The following is a 27,769-nucleotide window of genomic DNA, read 5'->3' as shown; positions in this document are numbered from 1 at the left end:
TACTATTAGACTGATGGATTTAATTTAGATTCTGGTTTAAAATTAGAATGCGAAAGCTTCTGTTAATTGGTTATTAATATTTATTTTTAAATTTTTTTAACTACATGTTAGTTCTTTAGGGCTGCTGTAACAAAGAACTGAAAACTCAACGGCTTAAAACAACCGATCCATATTATTTCACAGTTCTGAAAGCTGGAAGTTTAAAATTAAGAGGTTCAAAATGTCACGCTTCCTTTCAAGCTTGTAGTGGAGAATCATTCCTTGCCTATTTCAATCTTCTAGTGTTTTGGGAGCATTCTTTGGCATCTTTTGGTTTGTAACTGTATTACTTCTTTTCTCCTTCTTTATCTTGTATTGTCCCTGTGTATTTCAGTCTTTATGTCCAATTTCTCCATCTCATAAGGACATCATTGATATGAGACTAGGGCCCACTCTAGTTATATCATTTTAACTTGATCACCTTTGTGAAGACTCTACTTTCACATAAGATTCCATTCTAATGTCCTGGTGGTTAGAACTTCAATACAGCTCTTTGAGAGAAACAATTCCAATCCTGACAAAAGTAATGGATTATGAAAATATAGGAACGATTGTAAAATTTTGCCCAGCCACTAATTATAGGATATCTTCTCCAAAGGAAAAATACAAATTAATATTTGTTTTCTTATCTAAGTTGCTAAAAAGGAAAGTTTGAATAGTCAGTGGGTCACTAAGAGCATTCCATGCCTGCTACTCTTCTAGACGTGATGAACTTTAGCCTTGAACAATTTGTGATCCTTAAGGGTCTAGGAAGAAATAAGCTTATGGAATTGACATTCAGAGATAAGGAGACTAGAAATGAAGTAGTGTATTACTTGAGCGCAGATCTTTACTACACTTGATCTTAGCCAAAAGGCCGAGAAGTGATGCACAGATCTTTACTAACCAGTCTCAAAAAAACTGAAGAGTTGTTGGTTTGCAGGATTGGTGTTGGAAAACAGGGCCGTTGCACTGAGCTATATCCCCAAGCCTTTCTTAATGTTGTATTTTGAAACAAAGTCTTACTAAGTTGACAGCTAAATTGCTGAGGGTGGGCTTGAATTTGCACTTCTCTTGATTCAATCTTCCAGAGTGCTAGGATTACAGGGCTGCATCACCAGGCCCAGTTTGGATGTTTTTAAAATGTTGCAAAATGAAAGTTTTAAAGCCTATAGAAAAAAACTAAGCAAAATGCACATTGATCTGAGCTATGTAAATAATTGTCCTGACTTTAATTACTTGGTTAGCTTCTAGAAGACATAAATTTTGAGCTAAATAATTTGAATTGTACATTTTTCTTGCTTCATTGTATATTTGGTTCTTTGTTTAAATCACCACTTAACGCCTTTGAGCAAGTATAATAATGTGAACAAATCCCTTTTCTATAAACTATCTGATCTGTTCTAGCATGAAAATTCCAAGATAACACCTACATATGAAATTTAGATAAAGTAATGTCCTTGCCTAGTTTTCTGTTGTGCATAAAAATGCTAATGCACATATGTATATGTACATACATATATATTACTTTATTATGTGCTATTATTTATATACCAATGCCTTACAGAAAGTCTCACATTGCTTATAATTTGGTATCATTCAATGTTTTGTTCTGTTTGGGCTAGATTTGAAATATTCTACTTCTTGCATCAAATATTCTTTCACTAATTTATATCTCCATCTCCTCCCATAAGTGGCTCATATACCTCTTTTTCTTAAATAGTGCTATGGAATTCAAGTCACAGGGACATTTTATTTGGGAAAACAATGTCTCTTGAGCTAGCCCAGCCCTCTCTTTCTAGATTTATTTTCCATTCTTCTTGCCCTAGACACTGCTCCACTAACAGAGACCTGCTAGCCACACCTTGCATAATCCAGTATGATTGACTGTCTCCTTATATTTTATAAGATTCTTTCCTTCATCTAATCTTTATTACTTGCTTGTTACATGTTTAATGCCTATTTATCCCTCTATGTGCCTTCCCTGCCCCCTACTAAAAGGACCTTTCCAGTCTCTGAGCAGGGTAAGTATTTCTCCTCCAAGTCTCTACAATGCCCTGTACATTCTAGTATTATATAATTTGTATTTGCCATTTAAATAATATTTATAGTCTCCTGTACCTAAATTGCAAAAAGGCAGTATGTTTTATTTGTCTTTGGAAAACATGTTTTATCACAGAAACTGCTCAGTAAAGATTTGCTGTTGAAAAACTTAACTACAGATGTCATGTAAGGGGATCTGTATTTTGGAGCCTTGGTGTAAATATTCAAAATAGATGGTATGCTCAAAAAGCAAAACTAATAATCTAATTTCATTCAACTCTTAAAACACTTGCCATGTATTTAAGCAAATCATTCTCAATGCTAGCTATATGTAGGGAATGACTTGGGGGTTTTGTTAAAGATACAGAGCCAGGGGCCCAATAAACAGGGCAAATGCACTCCAGTGTTTAAAATACTCCTTGAGAGTTGCTAAAAAGACATTAAAAATAATAATAGAGTCATATTCATTTCACTAACATACTTTCATTGGTATTTTGAGAAAACCAGTGTATTCCTTCCCACTAATAAATCCTTAACCAAACAATCTTTTAATGTATATGCTATTATTATTTTACAGAACCAGAAACTGAGAAATAACCAAAGATAAATGATGTTTCTTGTTCATGTATATATTACTAGTCAACTCCAAGATTTAAAGCCAGGTTTATTAAAATCCAGTGTTTTTCCTACTCATCATTATGACTCTCAAACCTGTATAGCAAGCAACTGGACTTCTGAACTAAAAGCAAAAACAGGATCTGCATCTGGTTCCTCTAGGGGTTGACAAACCACCAGGCAGAAATGTAGAAAATATTGAGAATCCATCTTACCCCAGAAAGAATAGCCATTATCAAGAAATCAAAAAATAACAAATGTTGGAGAGGCTGAGGGGAAAAAAGTATCCTTCTACACCGTTTATGGCAATGTCAACTAGTACAACTGCTATAGAAATCGTGGGGAGATTCCTCAAAAAAAACTGATACTAGAAATTCCATTTGACCCAGGTATTCTTCTAGGTATTTTCCTAAAAGATTTAAAATCATCGTATCACAGAAATACCCATGAAATACCCACAGAAACACCAACATTCATATCCATGTCTATAGCAGCACAATTCATAATAGTTAAATCTTGGAAGCAGCCTATATGGCCATCACCAGATGAATGGATGAAGGAAATGTAGTATTTACACACAAGGAAATATTACTCTGACATAAAGAAAACCAAAATTGAATAATCTGTAGGAAAGCGGATACACATTGAGATCATAATATTGAGTGAAATAAATCAGACACATAAACTTAAATATCACATGGTTTCTCTTAGATAATCAACCCAGAATAAAAACAAAGAGCAAAATAAATGACAGATAATAGAAAGTAGGGTGATAGATCTTTCTCAAAGGGGAAAGGGATCAAGAGATGCAGGTAGTGGGAGAGAAGGCAGAAACGGGATAACAAAAGGAATTAGGACATGTGTTATGTACTTGAACCACCTCCACACAAGGAATACAAACATTATGTACTGCAAACTTGTACAAAAATTGAAAAAAGGGAAGGGATCAAGCGATGTGGGGTGGGGTGGGGTGGGGGAGAAGGGAAAGGGGATAAGAAAAGGAATTAAGATGTGTAATGTACAGCACCAACTTCCCACAAAGAATGTAAAAATTATGTACTGCAAACACACACTAATAAACTAAAAGTCATATATATATATATATATATATATATTATATAATCCAAAACCAACAGCTGATAGAGAAAACTATATCAGAACTTGAAGTAAACAGGACTGTCACAAAGTAGTTCCAACTACACTCTAGGCTATGTTTAGTCCCTGAAGAGCTGCTAAAGCCCTGCCTCACTTCTCTCCATACTCTCCCCTCTACTCTGCCTGTGTTTCATTCTCCGATCATTCTGAACAATTGCTGAAATAAGTTAGAAGCTTCAAACCAGTTATAATGAATTGTGGAGGTCAAAGAAGGATGAAGTCAAGGGTATCTAGAATTCCAAGAAATTCTAAAGATCAAGTCCACCTGAACCTCAGGTGAAGGTAATTCAGTACCTAAGAACCTCTCTTAACTACTGTGAAGATAAAGTCACCTTCTGGTAGTATTTTTACCACTTTCATTTTTTACCATACAGGAACAAACACATTTTTTTAAATGTCCCAAATACAGTGCTGTTGGCCTATTGTACCTTACTGTACAAGCTACACCATACACTAAAACATGAACTCTTACTACTTAAGTTACTCTTCACATGGCCCAAAGGAGCTGGCAAATTCCCAGTGATTTCCCATGAACAAGCACATCCAGGACCACTGATTTAAGAGGTTATTTTGTTAGTTTGAACACTACCTAGAACATTTTGTATTTCCCAAGTACTTCAAGGACTTCAAATCTTATTCAATAGGGATTCTCAGAATATGCTGAGCTATAATTTCTCTTCCATTTTTATTTATTTTCATCAAGTAATGCACATACGGTAATAAATCAAATAATATGAAACAGCTTCAGATGAAAAGCAAAACTCTCCACTCTAAAATTCCAAGCCCAGAGTTAGATGCTTGAAATGTTCATCATTATTAGGGTTTTTCCCCCTTCCAGTTGACATCATAACTGAATAATATACTATTATATATGACTCTAGACACTAAGAAAGATGAGAACTTCACACGTATACATTATTACATTTTTTTCCTTTGTACACTCCTCTACATACTTTCAAAGTTTTATTACTTTGAATATTATATTGTTATTTTATAAGTATACACATATGCACTTTTAAGTTTTCTTCTTCTTCTTCTTCTTCTTCTTCTTCTTCTTCTTCTTCTTCTTCTTCTTCTTCCTCTTCTTCTTCTTCTTGTTCTTCTTCTTTTTTTTGATATCGGGGATGGAACTCGGCACCTTGTGCTTGCAAGGAAGGCATGGTGCCACTGAGCTAAATCCCTGGCCCCATATGTTTACTTCTTGATTTGAGTCTGGATCTCAAATTCCCTGCTTTAAAGTACGTATTTTATTTTTTTCCATCTTCAACTTCTAATTCTTTAAAATATACTTACAACTAACTGTAACCCATCCTTCTAGGTGTTGTTTGGGAGAGACTAAAATTTGAAAGCTAATAAACTACATTACCAATACTTTGACTTTATCAATACTGGTATCTTCCTAGTTGGATGTGATAGGCATCAACTGATTCAATTTTCTTTGGTTCCAATATTATGAATCTTGGCTCACTCAAATGAGAATTTTTTATAGTTTAGAGCAAAGTAGCCTATATATATATATATATATATTTTTTTTTTATTTATCCATCAATTACTTGAAGTTTTTAGCTTTGATTCCTACTTACATTAATCAAGCTTTCCTATTGTTTCCTTTTTTGCTTTTTAAAATAAATGATGTTTTTATCTTAATATAAATATGCTTTTTTTTCTCTTCTTAATAAATACTCATATTTTTTGCCCTATCAGTCTTCTGTTTTCTACTTTATTCAGCTCTCATCCAATTGCAGATCGTAATTCCAGACATTCTCCTGGGTTCTGACCTCATATTTCTTATTATACTTTTCTTCTCCAAGCACTCCAATTCTCCCTCTGGCTTTCAAAAACATTTAAACCATTCATCAGTTGGTGACCCAAAACACCTCTATTTTTTTTTTTTTTGCAACTATGACTTCTTTTTGCATTTCTTTAAATTTATGTCAAAAAATCTTGGGAGAAAAGTAGTTATATATTTATGTACTTTATGTCATTTTGAAATAAACTTACAGTTTCTTCTAGATGTGTTTTAAATAGCAAATAGAAAGAAGAGTAATCTTGGCTCCTAAAAATATACACTCATCCCAAAATGCCATAGTATCTAACCTCCATAAATTAAAGTCTACAAGTAAAGGATTATTGTTGCTCAAATTTGACAAAAAATTCAATTGAAATAATCAACATTCTAAATAATATTTTAACATCAAGAACATAATTTAGGATTACGACACTTCCTCTAAAATCTTCTGGGAACTCTTAAGAGTTGTTTTTCCTCTTCTTGGAATATGTAATTTCTTCCATCATGAAAATAATACATGGCAGCTAAAACTGCATTTTCATCCTTCTTCTGCTGCTGAATCAACTTTGTATTTTAAATTAACTTTATAAACTAGTTCTCCAGATCTTTCTGGATAACAATTTAATTTTTGCAAAGCATTCTTAGGTCTAAAAACACCAAACATAAAAATGCATCACAATACAGAAAATATACCAGTACTGCAGGCTTCTTCTAACTACTTGACACAATAATCTCGAAGCCTGTTACTTCTGGGGTGCTAATGATTGTTAAAGAAAAACACATAATGGATCAAGTATCAGGCTGCTAAGCTGAATTTCAAACAATTCCAAAACATTCACCAGGAACAGACCATGCACAGCACGACCCAGCTTGGCAGGAGTTCCAGCAACCATTTGTATTTCATCATATAAATCCAAACAGGAATAAAGCCAAGCCAACACCAAGTTGATATATATGGTGAAGGAGATACCTGGGCACAGAAAATAGAGGGGTGAAATGGATTCTAAAAAACTAGCATACCCTGATTTACAAATTTGGAGGTGAACAAATATGGGTGGAGTTCCAGAATGGTGATATACTAATTTTTTGACCTTGGAGGATTAAATGAGAGAATATATGCCAAATACTTAAAGTACATCAGGTATACTCTGAATCCATAAACATATTGAGTTTTCAGAGGACCATGTACTGAGGGCCAGATAAGTAGGAGAAATAAGGCTTTTATGTTTTATTTCCAATGCGTAAAATAATAATAAAATATAGAATCATTACAATCATTCTATATTGATGCTGATATGATGAAGATTTGAAAACAATGAACTGAAGGGAAAATGGGAAGCAGTCTGGTAATGTTTTAAGAAACAGGCTACACATGTTGGCTTATATGAAGAATAGACTGAATCAGTATTGACAAAAGGGAAAGGGTATCTTTAGCTGGGCTTGGTGGCAGGTACTTTCAATTGTAGCACTTGGGAGACTGAAGCAGAAAGACTGAAAGTTGAAGTCCCAGCTGGGGAACTGAGTGAGACTCTGTCTCAATATGAAAAATAGATAATGGCTGGGATGTAGGACAATACAAAGGCTCTGGGTCCAATTCTCAGTAGCACTGAAAAAAAATGTCCTCTACATGGAGAAAACCCTTGCTGGGTCTCTATGAAGTTTTGTTCAAGGAGGAACATAGAATCTAACTGTTGTGGTAGTATAGTGATGCAAAACAAATTGTTCTGACCTCTGGAAAGGAATTCAGAATAACAAAGGATAGATAAACACATAATTTTTAATTCAAATTACAAGTGCTGAATTAAAGATATAAACAAAGTGCCATGGGACCACAGGAGATGAGTCAATTGCTAAGTTTGGCGATGTCCTGGAAGACTTCAAATGAATGATGATATGTGAGCTGGCTGAGTGGAAGTAATTTAGATAGAAAAAGGAAAAATGACAATTATAAGAGAAACGGGTTCTATAAAGGTATAAACTAATGTGGTGTTGTCAGCAAACATTTAAATTTTCAGGATCAATAGAGAATAGTATGTGTGGAAGAGATTAAAGTGGCAAGGTAGATGAGGACATGCACTTGAAGTATCCTGGGTACTTTGTTAATGAAACTGCACTTTTGAGCAATATTATGGTATAAGAATCATTTAGCTCAGATGTATATATACAAAAATAATTTGGACAAGAATGTGAAGCAAGGTCAATCTGTGCTCAAGAAGACAAACTGAGAAGCTGAGCCAACAGTTCAACTGAAAGATACAGGTTATAACTTAGTAGCAACTGGAAATTGAAAGAGAGTTTGGGAGGTGTTTTAGGAGATAAGTTTTTAAATTAGCATTATCTGTTTAAAGTAAGCCCTGAGGGAAGGCTGACTTTCTCATACAGGTAACTGAATGGTAATGACAACATTGACTATTACATGAAGGAAGAAGCGTGGCACATTTCAGAAAGTTATGTTGATAAATTAATGAGTTCACATTGGTAATATACAGTACTAAGTATTATGTACTAAAAAATGTTTTTATATGTAACATATAAGCAGGAATTAGATGTCCAGCTCAGGAAATTAGAAATAAGGCTCAGGAGTTTCAAAGTGTGCTAAGCGTCAACTTCCTAAATTTAATTATTCATAGTATCAATGAAGACATAGTAGTTCTGGATAGGTAATAGGTCTTTGAGTAAAGTTAGGAAAGAGAGGGCTATGGAGATTTCCTGGGTCAGCACTGAGGTCTCGGGATGGAAGATGAGAGTTGAGAGGTGCAGGAAAAATTGGAGAGAATGGAAAATAAGTCTCCAAGGGAACAGAGAGTTGGAAGAAAAGGATTATGATGTAGGCTAATGTCTTTGCCATTTGTGAAGGCTTTACCAAAAGCAGTTTTTTTGTGTTCTTCTCTGGAGTCCTACTTTAACATCTGTCAGCTTAACATTCTACACAGCAGGCACTATGACTGAGCTTAGGGATACAAAGACAGGACAGGGCCTCTGGCCTTAATGAGTGGGCAGTGTACTGGAGAAGACAGATGCATATAATTACAACACAATATTGTGAAACTTGATGCACAACAGTTCATAGTCAAAAACATAAAGGGGTAGAGTTAATGAATTTGCAGGGGACTGGATCAGATAAGCCTTTATAATGGAGAGGAGTTGCAAGTTTAGAGCATACTATTTTTCTTCTTAAGCCTTCTCAGTAATTTAAATCAGGTCCTTTTAAGATTTTCACCTCATAGCTGAAAGAAAATTTTCTGATTAATTGCAATTACAGGCTTCTTATGAAAACTTACCTTTATTTAAAATTCATGATATTTTATGATCTAATTTTTAGAATATATAGTGTCAATGTTTAAAGATAAGGGCTTCCTGGTTTAATTGAAGAACCTATGAATAATTCAAGCATGTCTGCAGGAACAAAAAAGCATTTATCAAACTGCACAATTTATAGAGATAATTTGTAAAACATCTTTAAATGTATTAAAGAAAACTAAAAATTGAAAGATGTATCATATTTATGAAAGATTAAAATAATAAGAAAAAGTCTCTTTGGTCTCTTCAAATTAAACTGAATCAATGCAATTCAAATCAAACAGCAATGAGGTTTTGTTTTTCATGGGACTTGATTGGTTAATTCCAAACTTACATGGGAGAGAAAATTATTGAGAACAGAAAAATCACCTTTAAAAAATGAGAACACTGAGAGGCCATATCCTCTCAGACATGAAGCCTTATTATAAACCTAGAGACAGAGAGTGGCACTCAGAGAGACAGACACAGAAATAAAATAATCAAAAGACTTACAGCCCAAAAGCAGATCCATTTTCAAAATGCAATATGCTCATTAGTCCACTTGTCCAGTATGCACTAATAATGACTAGTTATGTTCCAGATAAACAATACAAACAAAAACTCCTTTCTTCATTGTGCTTATGTATGTGGGGCAGGTGGCAAATCCACAATAAAATAAGACAGATATACACAAATTCACATCTTCATGAGTGCAATGATGAACTACAAAGTGGAGAAGGATTGAAAAAAAGTTTAAGAAAGTATTGTACTTTCAGCTGAATGGCCGTGTGTCATCTCACTGAAAAAAAATGGCTTTAAAGAAAAATCCTGAAGGAAGTGAGGAAGGGAGCACGCTGAGACCTAAGGGAAGAGAACTTTAGAGTGGAAAAACAGATACAAAGAGTTAAGTCAGTGTATCTGAGAGCAGATATGCCTCTCACACTGAGTGGACACTGAAATGACAACTTAATGAATGAGCGAGAACAACTGTTTGCAATGAAAAGAATGAAACTGTCTTTGTACCTCACATCACGCACAAATATTCATTCCCAGTATATTATACATTTAAATGTGAAAGAGAAAAGTCATTAGAAGACAAGGTAATGTTTTAATTCCACTAAGTAGGAAAACATTTTTTAAAATAAGACAAAAAAGGCTTAAGTAACTCTGAATGTAAGAATATTTGCTCATCAAAAGTTACTGCAAAGAGAACCAAAGGTAAGTCTTAAAGCTGAAAAAGGATTAATATAATATCTTCATACATAAAAATTTCAACAATTAAGTAGAAAAATATAATGTAAGGAAAGTGGACATTTTACAGAAAGAAAAACGTTTTTGCAAATAACCATATGAAAAATCGATTAACTTTGTTAGTAATCCAAGAAAATTATTTGAAAATTTGGGATTCTACTTTGGGATTCTACTTTGCATCCACTGTATTGACATAAAGACTTCAAAAACCATTAGGTTGTGGCTCAGGGGTTGATTCACCTTCTCCTGGGTAGAGCCCCGGGGCACCCGCAGAAGCCAGGTGAGCAGTAAAAAATGAATGGAAGAGTGAATTATTTGATCACTGAAGAAGAGATCAATCTTACTAGAGGACCCTCAGGAGAGAAGCTCAGCGGGTCCCAGTACCCAGAAGGAAGCTCCCCCGCCACCATCCCAAGCTCCTAAGGCAGAGAAGGTGAGCCCTATGGGCTCCAGAAGCACCCCCCACCCCGTAGAAATGAGAAGACACATAAACAAGCCTCAAAAACAGATTTCCAGATCACCTACAGCAACACCAAAGGGAAATAAGATGGAACAATCTGATACTCAACAACCTGGACTCTCTGAACTGGCAACAAAAGAGGATCTGGGAAAAATGAAATCAGAAATAATTACTCAGACAACAGCAAAGATTCTGCTCATGGTGCAAGACATGATTAATAAATCTAGAGAGGGCACAGATAAAAAAATAGAGGATCTGTGGAACATGATGGAATCCCAACATAGGAAACAAATGGAATCCATAAAACAGATACAAACAGATTTCCAAGAGATTAAAAACTCCATTGAAAGTCTGCACAGCAGAATGAACCAATGTGAGGATAGAATTTCACATATAGAGGATAAGATTGCAATTAGTGAGGAGGAAAAGAAAAATTGCTTTAAAATTGTAAGGGAACATGCGAAATCAATCCAGCAGCTGCTAGACGATGCAAAGAAGAATAACATAAGACTGATTGGAGTCAATGAAGAAAGAAGAGAGAGTGCAGATGACATAAAAAAAACTGTTCACAGAAGTGATGGCAGAAAACTTCCCAAGCAGGGGAAAAGAACTTAACATACAGATAAGTGAGTCATATAGGACTCCAGCTAGCCTTAATAAAAAAAAAATCTACGTATAGGCATATAATAGGATTCCAGAAATCCAACAGAAGAACAAAATTCTACAAGCAGTTAGAGAAAAGAAACAAATCACATACAAAGGAAAGCCCATCAGAATCACAGCAGGCTTCTCAGTGCAAACCCTCAAGGCAAGAAGAGCTTGGAGTGATGTATTTCAAGCCCTAAAGGAAAACAGCCTCCAACCCAGAGTGATGTACCCTGCAAAACTATCTTTCAAAATTGATAGAGAAATAAGATACTTTCATGATAAAGAGCACCTCAGGAACTTCATGAATACCAAACCAGCCCTCCAAAAAATTTTAGACAATACCCTAGGAAAAGACAATGAGGATCACACCCCCAGGAAACCCAGCAGAATGAATCCATTGGCCGTGACAAATTAAACGCAAAGGGGGAGAATCCAACAAAAAGAAAAAGTCATGACAAGGCTTTTAAAACTTTTAACTTCATCTCCCTAATGAGTGTATAATTCAATCTTGTTATTGTACTGATTAGTATTTTTCTGATTCTAGAGTTGCACACCATTCCTTGTGCTATACTGGCTATTTATCATCTTCTTATGTCTACATTTTAACTGGGTTGTCCATTAATGAGCTCTAAGAATTCTTTATATATTCTGGTCATAGGTTATGTGCATTGTAAATATGGTCTGTTTAAGGACTACTTTTCATTTTAATGATGCCATTTAAAGTTCTAAATTTTGATGGAATCTCATTGTTCAATTTTTTTCTTTTATACATCATGTTTTTTATATCCTAGGTAGTTCTTGCCTACCCTGAATTCATAAATATTTTCCCTTATAATTTCTTCTTAAAGTTTTATATTTTTAGGCATTCATATATAGGTTCATAGATCCCTTCAAGTTATTTTCAAGTATGGAAAAAAAGGGTTGAGGTTAATTTTTTATATACGGATACCAGGTGTATCTGTATATAATGCTGAAGTCATTATCTCTTCCTCGGCTCTTGAATTGAATTTATATTCTATAAAATGCTAATATCAAATAATCTTTCAAAACTCAGTGGCCCATATATGTGTGGTTCTATTTCTAGATTCTCTGTTTTATTCCAATGATCTATATGTCTTTCCTTACACCAACACTGCCTTGATTACTGTAGCTTTAGAAGAAGCCTTAAAATTAGGTACTAAATGTCTGCCAACACTCTTTTTGTTTTTGTTTTTAACTTTTCTAGGTCCTTTGTACTCCTACATAACTTTTAAATTTCAATATCCAATTCTTCATTTATAGCAAGTATACACAGACCTAAATTTTTATATATACCTTGTGTTTTCTTATCCTGCTAAATTCCAGTACAAGTTCTAGGGGCTCCTAGAGATTTCTTAGTATTTTCTCTGTAGATGATCATTTCGTCTACATATAAATATTTTGCTTCTGCCATGCCAATCCTATCCTATTTGTGTCATTTTATTGCCAGACTATTTTGGTGGGGCCTAGGTTTCAAAGTTTAATGGATAGATAAAGAGTAAGCATATCTGCCCTTGTTCCCCACCTTAAGGAGAAAGCATAGTATCTTCTCCATTCATATAAGGCGTTCTCCCTGGAAGTATGGAGTACATGTCTTTAATCTGTTGAGAAAGTTCTGTTCTACTTCTAGGCTCCTGATAGCTTTTACCATGAACAGCTGTAGAATTTACTCCAATACTTTTTCTCCAACTAGTGACAGGATCATATGGCTTTTTCCTTTCCTCTGTTAAAATGATGACTTTTGGGGTGGATCTTCCAATACTGAACCAACACTGCCATCCCTATAACAAAACCACTTTCTACATCCTGCCAGATCTGACTTCTAATAGTTTGTTTTGTTAAACAAATTTCTATCTATGTTCATACTTTTTTCTTCTATAATCTTTATCCAGTTTTAGGATTAGCACAATGTTGAGTTCTTAAAATGGGGGGAAAAGTGTTCCTTCTTTTTTCTACTTTAATTGTTTGATATAATTTATCAGTTAAAATGTTTATGAGCCTGCTGTTGTCATATAGGTAGGTTTTCAAGCTAGGAATATACTTTCTTTAATAGGTGCTATTCAAATTTTATATTTCCTCTAGAGTTAGTTTCATTAATTTGTCTTCCAAGTTACTTCTTAGAAGTTGTCAAATTTATTTCAAAAATGATTTTTGTAATATGCTTTCTATATCCTTTTAAATTCTGTAAAATCTGTGGTAATGTCTCCTAGATCTTAATATTGTAATTTAAAAAATGTATAACTGATAGTGTGTAACAGGAAGAAGAGGTCTAAAAGAGCAGGGGAATTGGGAGGGGTAGGGGAAGGGAAAAAAGGGAAAGGACAAAATATGAGAAGAGGAAAAAAAATGGAAACAAGGTCTTTGCAAATAGGGAAGGGTGAAGGGGGTGAAGGGAGGGCAAGGGAAGGGGGAAAAAAAAAAGAACCAAGATACTCATGTAATGGTACAAGATCCCAATGATGAATGTAACTCTATTTTATACCTAAAATGCACCAATAAAGTTAATGGGGAAAAAAAAATAAAAAAAAAATAAAGATTTTAAAAACCTACGAAAGTACCAACCAATGATGAATATGTAGAACATATGAGACTTATACAATTTTTCCAATAGTAGATTCTAGTGCTATAAGAAACTGCAATTCCATTTCTACATAATAGACTGTGGAAAAACTCATGCAACTATGCACAAATAGGCATGTGTAAGAATGTTACTAGTAGCAGTCTTTGTAATAGCAAAATCACGTATGCAAATATCTTTCTGAAATGGCACAGACCTAGAGCTTATGGTCTATTCAAACAACAGAATAGCTATGTATCATGATAGGAAATGAAGCATAGAAAAATATGTCTACATGGATGAATGACAACATGGATAAGTAACAGAAATTCCCTGTGTAAATGTATACACTATATTTCCATGAAACCGAGTACATAATCCTTTTTTAAGGATATAGATATATAATATGCATAGGTATTTTTAAGATAAGGAAGGATAACATAGGAATAATGAATAAAACTTTTGGGGTACTGGTTACATTTAACAGGGATTCAAGGGTATATGATAATCAGGGAGCACAAGTTATTTTATTTTTTTGTTTTATTTAAATATTTTAACATGAAAAGAAGGTACACAAACACGGATTAAATTATGATGAGCAAGGCAGTATTCTACATGACACAAATCAAAACAAAACTTATTTATAAAGTAAATGTACCAGCATAGAACAAGCATAGTACTCTATATTTAATTCAGGCTGCATATGCATAAAATGATCTGACCACAGGCTTATGTAAAATAAATTATTTTCTAGAACACCAAAATGCCAACCATTCTGACTGTAAACTGCTTTATTCCCCTGGTGAGTATTCTGAGAGAACTTCTATATAATATGAAAAGAAGTGCCCTGACACTTAAAGACTGTAAAAAATAGAATGCTGTAAAAAAACCATATTTGTAATGCAATTCTGTATAAAATATACACGGTAAATCTCATTACATAAAAAAATTAAAAACAAAAGACTACCCTGAAAAAAGATTAGAACCCCATCAAAGAATAATGCTCACCATTTGTACATCATTGGTAGAAAACTGATAAGATTTTGCTAGCGGGAACAAGGAACGCATCTAATGAAGTCATTCATTTAAAATCTGTTCAAAATGTTCATGAGGTTGTAACTGGCTGCTATAACATCTTAAAATATTTTACTATGAATATAAATTCTACTTTTTCTCAAAATAAGGTTCAAAAGCCTAAAAGAATTCTAATGTGGGCCGAGTAATATACATTATAAATAATTCCATATGCGATTATTCTACACACTGAAATGCCCTAAGGGAAAGAGCAGCAACAGTTAAAAGAAAGATCATGAATATAAACATACTTCTGACATGTCAGAATGTAAGTTTCTATTTTGATTACTGCTTTTTGTTTGAAAACAAGTTCAAGGCATTAAGAGATACATATATATTTCTCAAATAAACATGAATGTATATAAACATTTTCTTTTGAGGTTTTCATTACTTTCAAACTTAGTTATTTGAAGAAAGGACAACTTATGAGGACAAGCATTAGAAAAGTTACATTTGTAATGAAATGGAGCATGCAAAAAAAGATAATTTATTAAGTTCCTACAAATTTTAAATCATTCTAAATTTAAACCTACATAGCTTACTAAAAATTAAATTTTACTAAGGTTGTGCCACTGTAACTTTACTTAGATGATCACAGTTACTTTTCAAGTCCTTTGCATAAAAATAGTGCTAAAATAAACAGAAGAATGCTATATTTGGCAACTATTTAAATAAATTGCTAGCTACTGAGCTTAATAAAAATAGTCTGAAGAACTCTGCACCTAAAATGTACTCTACTATTTCATGTGTTATCCTACTAAAGAAAAAACTTAACTAAGGATATAGAACTAAAATATATGTGTTTTGTATAGATTTATTCAAATTTGTTAGTATTTTTTAAAATTTCTCAGAAGAATACATAAATTGTGGTCTAAAAATACAGGTAATGTGGTTTGTGAAGAAACAGGCATAGCTAAGATGTTCTACTTGAAAGAAATTATTTTCTTGCAGAGGAAATAACAAGATAAAAGGTTATGCAACCTTTTATATGGAAGAATGTGTTCACAAGTTTGGTTAAAAAGTGAGTGCCTCCTTGTTATTTAAGTCAAATTACAAAAAGAAACCACACAACAAAGCTCAATACCCTCTATGATAGACCAGAAGAATCAAGTATTACATCCAAATATAACTTCAAAACAATAAATTAAAACTAGCCTCAAGAAAATTCTCAAATGGTTAATTCTATCTAGACTGGTAACAAGTTTTTCCAAGTACTAAATAGCAACATAAGCAGAATGCATACTTGAAAAATGAGGATCAGACCCACCCTTCTTCATACATGCATAGACAATTGATATACTCAAAACCTGCAAATTCATATCCATCAATCTTCCTCACGATATCATTATCATCTGGGGTGAGCCGGACAGGTTCATTAGTAAACTGAGGATCAAAATTGTCCAAACCGAATCTCCCAGAAATATTTGTTTAAAGGGAGGCATCACCTGCTTTCACTCAATCATGTGCCAGTTAACATTTTGAAAGAATGGATGCTCCTGAACATCAGCAAAACCCTTTTGAGGATGACAATCCAATCTTTCCTTTGGGTCTCTATTCAGACAACTCTCCAGGACACTTGTAGCTTTTACAAACAGACAACGAGGTATGAAAATGTCTCTTTCCAAAATTACTTGCAAGAGATTATTGTTTGAGTTTTGGTCAGAGTTATCAGAGCTCTCATCAAGATGGAATGGAGACTGTCCGATCATCATCTCATGTAAAGTCTCCTGTTGGAATTAGTGATCACTATAGTTACAAATATCTGAAACTTGTGTAGATGCTATATGTGTTCAGTTGGTGTATTGTGCTTCCAGATCAGGTGCAAACACAGAGAACCAGTTCAGTAGTAGCAACTTATCTTGTGGATACAGGCATGTGAGGCTTCCTGAGATGGAGTGACACCTGCACAGATTCTACAAGGCTTCTGATATCTGGTTAGGAATTGAAACTTCTAGAAATTGTAAATGAGCATCTCTACATCCCATGCAGAACCAGCTTTTGTGAGACTTGAGAGGCTTCATACCAGGCAGAGTGAAGTATCTCAGAGATGAGGTTCCTTTCTGAAAGCATCCTTGTGACTTGAATCCATCATACCCAAATTGGCTGTACTCAGTACTCACCTTAAAATCTTTCAGAAACAGATTGGTCCAAATAATTTGATAACAGAAACATCTGGAAATTCTTGTCCCATGATATTCTTAGAAACAGTACATGCCCTTACTTTCTGATGTAATATACTTTGATGTTTTGTCTTAAATTTTAAGCTGAAAAAATGCTGTTCTTTTTTATAGAGTTAATATCAGAGTGTTTTTACTTGATCTTTTGTGTACAAGATAAAACTTCCCAACAAATCAATTTCAGGGCACTATCTTCCTAGGATATTTCTCCAACATGGATAATTTTTTTTATTTTTTCTAAACCATCTCCAAGTTTCCTCTTTCTTATATTAAGTAGTGGGTTGTTAAACATAATAGTACAATCTTTTCTTTCATGAGAATTATTTTCCTAAGCAAGAGATATAATTGTCCACAGGAGGTGGTCATTGGGTGGAGTTTGGATCTGCATGATGTAGTTTCTAGTGCTAGTTCTCCCATTGGTTTTCTTGGCTTTGGGCAAGTCCTGTAATAACCTCTTTTAGAAGCAGCTGCCTCAGTGGCAAATGGAGTTGTTATTCCCTCTGTGGCCACTTAACAGAAATAGCGTGAGGATACAATTAGGTGGAAGTTGAGAAAGTGTTTTGGAAAACTTAAAGTCCCTACACAAATGTAAGCTATTACTAATGAAAAGAAGTTTTAAAACTCAGATCATTTGCCTAACCTTCATTTCTCCAGAGCTAAGAATGAATTTTTAAAATTTTACTTGCTCTTTATTTCACGGGGTCTTTTTAATCATGACATTAAAGGATTTCATTAGGGCTGTCACTGTTAATTTTATAACAGTATGCTGGAGCAGGTCCGCCTTTAAAGTTTTGATTGCTCCCTTTTGACTCAAGACTCTCAGAGGAGTTTACAATCCATTCTTCCACATTCACAAGGCAAGACCAAATCATTTCAGGAAGTCACACACTTCATTCTAAGACCTCTACCGGGCCTAACACATACTTACTGTTTAATTAGTGGAAGAAATTACACATGAATGTTACATTTGAGGACATATCCTTGTGCACATCCTAAGTGTACTTCACTGTCTAATGGTTGGAGGTTTATGCTAAGCAACTTCTAAGATCTCCTCATAGGTGAAAAATTTTGGTAAATAGCTTGTACCTATAGAAGTCTGATATTGTTTGGCCTGGTGATGCATACTTGTAATTCCAGCTACTTGAGAGACTGAAGCAGAAGTAGCCCATGTTTAAGGACAGCCTGATAAACTTAGAAAGACCTTGTCTCAAGATAAAGAAAAGAATTTTGAAACGGACTGGAGATATAGTGCAGTGGTAGAGCACGCCTGGATTCAATACCCAGTGTCACAAAAATATATGTTGTTATTATTAAAATATTAAAATCTTTTACATTTACCCAATCCCTTTCTCTAACTTCATCCCTTTAAGAATTATTTAATTTATATGTACTCAAGATACAGAAAGATTCACCCTCCATAGTGTGCCACTCCATAATTTGTCTCTCTTTATTATGCATTTCACTGCCAGCCATGTTTAGCTCATGGAATCTTTCACCAAACGTAAGCCCACTGCTTTTGTTTCTTCCCCAAGTGTAACCACAACAAGGAACATTTATCTACTTATCTATAGTTGGGTCTCGTTTGTTCTTGTCCTTCACCAAAGATTTCTTAAAGAATTAAACAAAATAGCTATGGTTGAGACATCTGTCTATGACTGAGTGAAACATTGTCTGAGTGGAATACAAGATAATCTTCATTCTTTGCCATATGTGGAAATAAGTTCTTTATCTCAGTGCCTGTTCTGCTTGAAAACTTTTCCAAGTTGGACACTCTGGAGACGTGCTTTGATTTCCCATTTCTTGCTGAAGACTTTCTACTTTAATATGCCAGATTCACAGCTCGTCACAAAGATCTTGTTAAGTGTTTTAAAATTAAGTCTTTTAAAATTAATTATTAAGTCGCTCAATCAATCGGGATTCATTACACCACGGTGTGGGCACGATTAACTCCAAAGTCTCAGGGCCAAATACCAAAAACTTGTTTCTCATTCATGCTGTATATCCATGAATGGTTGGTGATCTCCTCACTGCTGATGGGCAGGAAGGGAAGATGGCAGAGTTTCTGTCTCAGAATGCCTCCAAGATCACCGTCACAGGCTGACAGGAACATGGCAGTCCTGTGGTGGATTTAAAACTTCTCAGAAGTGACATGTGTCACTTCCGCTTCTGTTTCATTATCAGACAAGTCCCATGGCCATTCCTAACTTCAAAAGGGTTAAGGAATTATAATCTCCCCATGTACAGCATGTAGAAAGAAGATGACCCAGGGAATGTACAGAAAGCCCTCCTAGGAGACATGGTAAAAACAAAGAATTCAACAAAGCTAGTACAGGTGGGTCACTAGTTTAAAATTTTTACCACACATAATGATGTAGTACCTTTATCAAGAACACTGAAATTCCAAAAAATGTTATCAAAATTTCAGTCTAATTTTTGGAAAAGAAATATAATTTGACAATCATATATCCTACAGTAAATTTTCTCAGTATGTTTTTTTCTTGTCACATATTTTACTTAGCCAGGAATTTTTCTTGGCTGGATTATTTTGTTCAATTACATGATGATGAAGCTACTTGTATGCTGTAGTCCATTATGTTATACAACTGGAACTCCACTGTGAAAATGGCAGGCTATTACTAAGTTCCACAACATATCTTTATTTCCTGATAGATTCACCAGCCACAGTGAGCCAGTAATAGCAACCATAACTGTAAGGATCTTGGAATTCCATCTGGAGATGTTTGTAGACTTACCAACTTACAAAGCAGCATTTGGGCTATGGGGAAACTAGAAAGTCTGGGCCAATTGAACAGGGCAAAGTGGAAGAGATGATTCTATAAGAAGAACTATTTCACGATGAAATTCTACTTTTTAAAATATATTATAAAGAACAAAATCTTATGCAACCCATTACTATTTGAAACCCTTACTAAAACTTACTGTTAGCTCCCTGTAGTGTCTTGGCACTTAACATTCGCTTAGGAAGAAGAACTATGGCTGGGGCTGTTCACCATATTTCTTTCCCTTTTGCTGACAGTCACAAAGCAACTTTATGTACACACATGGTTGCAGTGGAACACCTTTTAAAGTCTTGAATTTGAGACTCCTTTAAAGAATCACTGCCATACCAAAGAAGATGAGAGTATTGTCGCTTAAACCTCTCTTCTATGGTGAACAAACAAGCTATATATCAGAACAATAATCTTCACTTCATTTCGTTAGAGTTACAGTCTTTATCGCTCAATTTGAGAAACACTTATTGAGCATCAACTTTGCACCACAGTTTTTTACCAATGAAATTGGTTGGTACAATTTAGATATACATAATGATCACATTCATTATTCTGTACATGATACATCTTGATTTTTCTTTTTTCCCATTCCCCTCCCTTCGACCCCTCTTCCCCTCCTTATTTACAAAATTGTTTCCATTTTATCTTTCCTTCTCAGTTTTTCTTTTCCCTTTCTTGCTTTTCTCCTTCCCCATCCCTAGTGCCTCTTCCTATTTGAATATTTTCTTCCTGTCTCACAATATTTATTATATATTTTGGTCCTTTTTTAACACTTTCTGTTTCTCACACTAGAGAAACAATGCAATATTTACATGTGTGTCAAATTTATTTCACTTAAAAGTGTGGTCTCAAGGTGCATCCATTTACCTAGAAATGTCTGAAGTTTGTCTTTCTTTATGGCTGAGTAATAGTCCAATGTATAAAAAAACCCACATCTTTATCCATTCATCAGTTAATGGGCATTTGAGCTGTTTCCAAGATTTAGCTATTATAAAATGTGCTGCTGTAAACATGGGTGTGCATATATCACTGTGGTATGATGCTTTGGATTCTTTTGGGAAGATATTAAGAAGGCAAATAGCTGGGTCAAATGGAACCTCCAGTCCTAGTTTTTTGAGGAATCTGTACCCTGATTTCCACAGTGGTTACACCAGTCTACACTCCCACCAACAATGGTTTTCCCACCAGCATTTGTTATTGGTCGACTTTTTGATAAAAAGCTTTCTGGAGTGAGATGAAATCTCAGTGTTGTTTTAATTTGCATCTCTCAAATGACTAATGATGTTGAACCTTTTTTCATATATTTGCTATTTGTACTTCTTCACCTGAGAAGTGTCTATTCATTTCAGAGCTCCATTTTTGGACTGGGTCTTTAAATTTGAGGGGTCTGATTTTTTTTGCCTTCTGTATATATTCTAGATATTGGTCCTTTGTTTCAGGAATAGCTGGTATAAAAACTATTCCCATGCTGTGGGTTGTTTCTTCACTCTGTTGGTGGTTTCTTTTGCTGTACAAAAGCTTTTTAGTATGATGTGGTCCCAGTTTTTGATTGTTTGTAATGTTTGCTCTGTGATCAGGGTTTTGTTTATAAAGGCTTTGTCTATACCAATGTCTTCAAGAGTTTTACCTATTCTATTTTCCCAGCAAATTTAATGTTTCCATTTTAATAGCTAGGTCTTTGATCCAATCAACTACATAATCCTTTTTAAGGGTACATATGTAGGTATTTTGAAGACAATAAAGAAAAACATAGGGTCAATGAATGAAACTTTTTGGATACTGATTACCTGATGCAAGAAAATGTGACCAGGCCTTCACCGCCATCTTTTGTTTGGGCAACATCAAATTAAGACACTTCTAAGAAAGTTACTCTTAATGGCTCACTGACTGAAGAGGAGCTTCTTTTTGCTGTTGCTCCCCAGCCCAAGTATTGGTCACACATAGGGAATAAAGGAATGGGAACTTAGTGCTGCTACACCAGCTCTCTTGGAATTAGCCCACATTTCTGATTATATCACAGTCATGGTCTTTTTCAAATTGAGTGTTTCACTGTGGCCTTTGTATGACAAACACTGTAAGATCCTGTGCCTTAAGACTGGCTTTCCTGAAGCAGACCCTGAGAAGACAGTGATGCATAAAGGATTTATTAAGAAATGATTCCATAAAAACATCTGGAAGAGCATGGAAAGCAGAACAGGATAATCTCAAAGCTATATAGCTACCAAGATGACAATGCCTGGCACTCATCGAAGAAGGCCTTTAGATAGACCCTCTGTAGAGTAACTCTAACTGCTGATCACAACTATGACTCTCTTCAGCTGGAAGTAGCCAGACCTGTCTTCACCCTTTGCCCCTTCACAGCAGTTAGGGGCACTTCTTCAGAGGGAGGAATATTGCAGATAGATAACTTAATTAGATGTCTTGTAAGCAGTAAGACAGGGCCAGCCCAGGAGGAGCCAACATGGAGGACAGTCAAGGAGCCAACAAGGACGACAGTCAAGACACATTCACTGAAGGCCTGGATTGTAAAAGGAGAGAAACTACATACCCTAGTGCTTCCCCTGGGAATAAATAGCAGTGATTGATATTCTAAATAGGTATCAATCACCTGGGTGTGGGGGGGTCAAGGTCTTAACCAAGCCTCTCCAGAAAATATCCCTGATGCCCACTCTTACTGAAAAATCCTTGTATGCTTGCTATGTGACTTGCCCCCCCGACCCCCATTTAACCACTATTACCTGGGTGACTGTACTTGTAATTTCATTGGTTTGTCATGGTTTTGCCCCACCTCATGCCCACCTTGTAAATTTCCATTGGGTCTTATAGTTTTGTCCCACTTTGTACCCGCCTCACCACATGTACAAAAGCTGTATATAACATCTTGCTGTATAAAACATCTTTGAAAAGTGGGGTGGGTGGGCAATCCACTTTCTGGTCCCCCTTCTGTCTCTCTTAGACAGAAGCTTTCTTTCTCTCAATAAATTTTTCCTACTCTTTAAAAAAAAAAAAAGAAATCAACCAATAACAAATGGTGGCGGGGCTGTGCAGAAAAAGGAATCTTCTTCCCTGCTGGTGGGAGTGTAGACTGGTGCAACCACTGTGGAAATCAGTATGGAGATACCTCAAAGAACTAGGATTGGTATCCCATTTGACCCAGCTATTCCTCTGCTGGATATCTTCCCAAAATAATTAAAAAAGAATCATACCACAGTGACATATGTGCACCCAGGTTCATAGCGGCATAGTTTGTCATAGCTAAAACTTGGAAACAGCCCAATTGCCCATCAACTGAAGGCTGAATAATGAAAATGTGCTTTTTAAATAAAATGGAGTGCTACTCAGCCATAAAGAATGAGAAACTAGAGACATTTATAGCTAAGTGGATGCACACTGATGCCATACTCTTAAATGAAATAAATAGGACACACATGTGTAAATACTGAATAGTTTCTCTGGTGTAAGAAACTAAAAGTGTAAATAAGGATCAAAATGTTTAATAGAGAAAATAAAATAGGAAGAAAAAGTCTGAAGGTGAAGTGGGAAGGGTAGATGAAAGGAAAGAAGGGAAAAGAATAAATATGAGAAAAGGAAAAAATGGAAACAAAGTCTTTGTAAATAGGGAGGTCAGGGGAATGGGGAAAAAAACCCCAAGATATATCAGGTAAAGGTACAAATTCCCAATGATGAATGTCATCATATTGTATACCTAAAATGTTCCAATAGAAATAGTTTATAAAAAAGAAAGAAAATGTGACCAGCAAGGAACACACAGTATTTCTTTTTTTTTTGATGAGTATTAAATTTTTTACTTAAGAGTTTTTTAACATGAAAAAGAAGATACACAAATACAGCTTACATTATGATGAACAAGGCAGCATTCTACATGACAAATTCAGAACAAAACGAATTTATGAAGGAAATGTATCAGCACTGAACAGAGTAGTTGAAATTTAATCCAGGCTGCAGATGCATAAAATGATCTGACCACAGGGCTATGCAAAATAAACTATTTTCAGAACAACAAAATGCCAACCATTTTGACTTAAACTGCCTCATTCCCTTGGTATTTGGAGAGAACTTCTATATAATGTGAAAAGAATTGGCATGACACTTAAAGACTGCGAAGAATAGAACATAGTTACAAACATATTTGTAATGCAATTCTGCATAAAATATACACAGTCAATCTTACTACTACAGAGTTTTAAAAACAAAAGACCATCCAGACTAAAAGTTAGAACTTCATAAAAGAAGAGTGCTTATCATTTGTATATTATTAATAGAAAACCGATAAGATTTTGTTGGGGGAACAGGGAGGATATCTAATGAAGTTATTGGTTTAAACTTTGTTCAAAAAATGTTTATAACATTGTAAAACGCTCCTTACACCATCTTAAAACAGTATACTATGAATACACTTTGAATATAGTCTTTAATCAGAGGACAAAAGAACTTGAAGAAAGTGTTTCTCAAAATGAGGTCCAAAGGCCCAAAAGAATTCTAATGTTTGCTCAGTAATAAATGTGTGAAACAAATGCCCTGTGTGATTATTCTATATTCTGAATGCCCTAAGGCGAAGAGCAACATTTAAAAGCAAGATCACAAACATATTTCTGACATGTTAGAATTCTCTATAATGTTATGTTGCGAAGACTGCTTTTTGTTTTAAAACAAGTTCCAGGCATTAAAAGAAACATATATGCCTTAGAAAGGAACACATGAATATCTAAAAATATTTTCCTTTGATATTGTCATTGTGTTCATACTTAGTTATTTGGAGAAAAGACAATAAATGCTTTGGAAAAGTTGCATTTCTAATAAAATGCGACATCTAAAAAATAGATAACTTATTAAATGCCAATAAATGTTAAATAATTCTATATTTAAAATTATGTATCTTTCCTAAAACTAAATTTGACTAAGATTGTGCCAATGTAACTTATTTAGATGATGATGGTTACTTTTCCTTTGCATAAAAATAGTACTAAAACAGAGGGATGCTATATCTGGAAACTCTGTAAATAATAAATTGCTACCTACTAATTTTAATAAAAATAGTGTGAAAAACTCTGCCCTTGACATGAATTCAACTATGTATTTCATGTTATCCTATTAAATAAAAAAACTTAACTAAGGAGATAGAGCTATAATATATGTGTTTTCTGCAGATTTATTCAAAATTGTTATTTTTTGGATTTCCCTGAAGACTAAATAAACTAGGCTCTGAAAGAACAGGTAATACAGTTTGGAGAGAAACTAGCATAGGTAAGACATTCTATTTAAAAGACAGATTATTTTACGGTATAATAAATAAGAAAAAATATTAGGCATTCTGTCTCCACTCAACAAATGGAATGTGTTCACCAGTTAACAAACAATTACCTCATCGTTATTTAAGTCAAATGATGAAAAGCAACTCTATCAACAAAAAAATTCAATATTCTGTATTATAGACTATAAGAAGCAAGTATTATATCTAAATATAACTACAAAAATGAAATTAAAATTAGCTTCCAGACAATTATGAAATGGTTAATTCTATCCAGGATGGTAACAAGTTTTTCCATCCATTAAATGGCAATAAGCAGAATGCATAGTTGAAAAATGAGGGTCAGACCCATTCTTCTTCATACATTGTAAGACAACTGATATACTCAAAACCTGCAAATTCATATCCTTCAACTTTCCTCACAATGTCATTATCATCTGGAGTGAGCTGGCCAGGTTCATTAGTAAATTGAGAACCAAGTTGTCCAAACCGAATCCCTCAGAGATATTTGGTTGAAAGGGAGGTATCACCTGCTTTCACTCCATCATGTCCCAGTCAACATTTTGAAAGAATGGATGCTCCTGAACATAAGCAAAGCCCCTGTGAGGATGGCAACCCTGTCGTTCTTTTGGGTCCCTGTTGAGAAAACTCTCTAGGACACTTGCAGCTTTTACAGACAGGAAAAGAGGTATGAGAATGTCTCTTTCCAAAATTACTTGCAAGAGATTATTGTTTGAGTTTTGGTCAGAGTTATCAGGGCTCTCATCAAGATGGAATGGAGACTCTCTGATCATCATCTCATACATCAGTACTCCAAGAGCCCACCAGTCCACACCAAAACCATAATCTTCCCTTCTTACAATTTCTGGAGCCAGGTAATTAGGAGTGCCACAGAAAGTGCTGGTCATACCTCCTGGCTGTAAGCCTTCCTTATACACACAATAATCGGTGAGTTTAATGTGCCCTTCTGAGTCGAGTAATAAATTGTCCAATTTCAAATTTCTATATGGTATCCCTTGCTGATGAAGATAGTTGAATGCTAAACTGATTTCTGCAGAGTAAAACCTGGCATGTTCTTCAGGAAGCATTCTTTGTTGCTGCATGTGAAACATCAGATCCCCGCCATTTACATAGTCTAGAACAAAGAACACTCTGCTTTCTGTCTGGAAGCAAGAATGCAGTCCAACTAGAAAAAGACAGTTGGATGCCTGCTGTAAAATGTGCTTCTCTGTCTGTACCCAATCAATGTTGACATGCTCTTTTTTCACTGCTGTCATTGCATACACAATGAGCTGATTTTTTCAGTTGGACTAACAGTACTTTCCCATAACTTCCTCTGCCAATCACTTGGAGCAAATCAAAGTCCTCAAGACCTAAACCAGATGAAGTTTTGCCTCTTTCCCTGTTGTTTCCTGCCTCATTTGCTTCATCAACTTGTTCTAAAGCCTCATGAGTTGAAAGATTATGTGGGATCGCTGTGTGTGTATGATCTGAAGCCATGGATGATGGATCAACTGGCATCATGGGCTCTGATGGTAAAGAATGCTGCCCATATTCAACTGCAACAAGTTTGTGGCACTTCTTGTGCACTGAGAGTTTACAGTTGGTGCACTTATATACCTGGTGGCCAAGTCCCCCTACAAGCTCTGTGCAGACAGAGCTCCCCTGCTGAAGCATTTGGCCTGAAAAGCATGGCCATTTACAAAATATAGCTTTCTCCAGCAGCCTGCAGCTCTGTGGTGGATGGATTTCTCTTCTCCTGGACAAGGCACTTTAGGATGTTCTGCTATACAAGGAGATGCCTGAATTAAGAGCTCAGAATCTTTCTTTAGCTCAGAAAGCCTAATGGCTTCTTCTAACTACAACTGAGGTGACTCAGAATATGGGTCTCCTTCTCCCTCTACCAAGTGTGTGGTGAAAAGCTGTTTATTGTCCAAACACCACACATCTTGATCTTTATCACACAGGCCCTCAAAGGAGCTGGAATTCTCAAAAGGCCTTGTCATGATGTCTCTTCCCAAAATCAGGGCCAATCAGGTAGAGGTGTGGGTAGTGGAGCTGCCCAGGAAGAATGGACCATAGACGGGTTGGCTGCCCAGGGAAACAGGCAGGAAGGGCTCGGAGAATGAGAGCAGCCTGACTGGCTGCAGGGACCACACTGACTGGAATTCTGCAAGGCTCTCTGTGAAGATGTGTCCAGTAGTGGCGGCCAGGCCTGGGTGGATGTACGCCAGGCTTCTCAGTGTCTCTTGGGGGCCAGTGGCTGTGACTTCGGTCTCCCCCCTGGACTTTGACGCTCTAGGATTTTTGTGCCTGGCTCTGGGGAGACCTGCCCAGAGCTACTGGGTGTTTCTGGGCCTGGTAATACTTGTCCTGGACTCTTCCCAGTTTCTGTACCATTGGTATTTGGGCTTAGGGAGCCGTCACCGGGGTACCTTGATTTTGGTAGGTCACTGTGGTCACTCCCGGGGAGACCATCCCTGGGGTGTCTGTGACAGTCGTGTGGCTGCTGCAGTGTGGCCTGCGGTGTCTGGATGGAGTCAGCCATCTTCTTAGTCTTTCACAGACACTTTCTCTGCCTGGGGTCCTGAGGCTGTGGCCTCTCAAAGTGGAGAAGCAGCTCA

General features: G+C 35.5%; 1 protein-coding gene and 1 pseudogene across 5 annotated transcripts in view; both read right to left on the bottom strand.

Moving 5' to 3' along the window:
- Positions 1 to 27,769, bottom strand: part of Znf385d (zinc finger protein 385D) — a 1,018,268-nt gene that overhangs the window by 148,293 nt on the left and 842,206 nt on the right. The window lies entirely within an intron of this gene.
- On the bottom strand, positions 779 to 907 carry LOC147826433 (U2 spliceosomal RNA; annotated as a pseudogene).

The sequence above is a fragment of the Heterocephalus glaber genome, unplaced genomic scaffold (genome assembly GCF_053883595.1).
Source record: "Heterocephalus glaber isolate CG9 unplaced genomic scaffold, H.glaber_assembly_v1.0 deba00001472, whole genome shotgun sequence".
Lineage (NCBI taxonomy): Eukaryota > Metazoa > Chordata > Mammalia > Rodentia > Bathyergidae > Heterocephalus > Heterocephalus glaber.
This window is presented reverse-complemented; position numbering and strand designations above follow the sequence as displayed.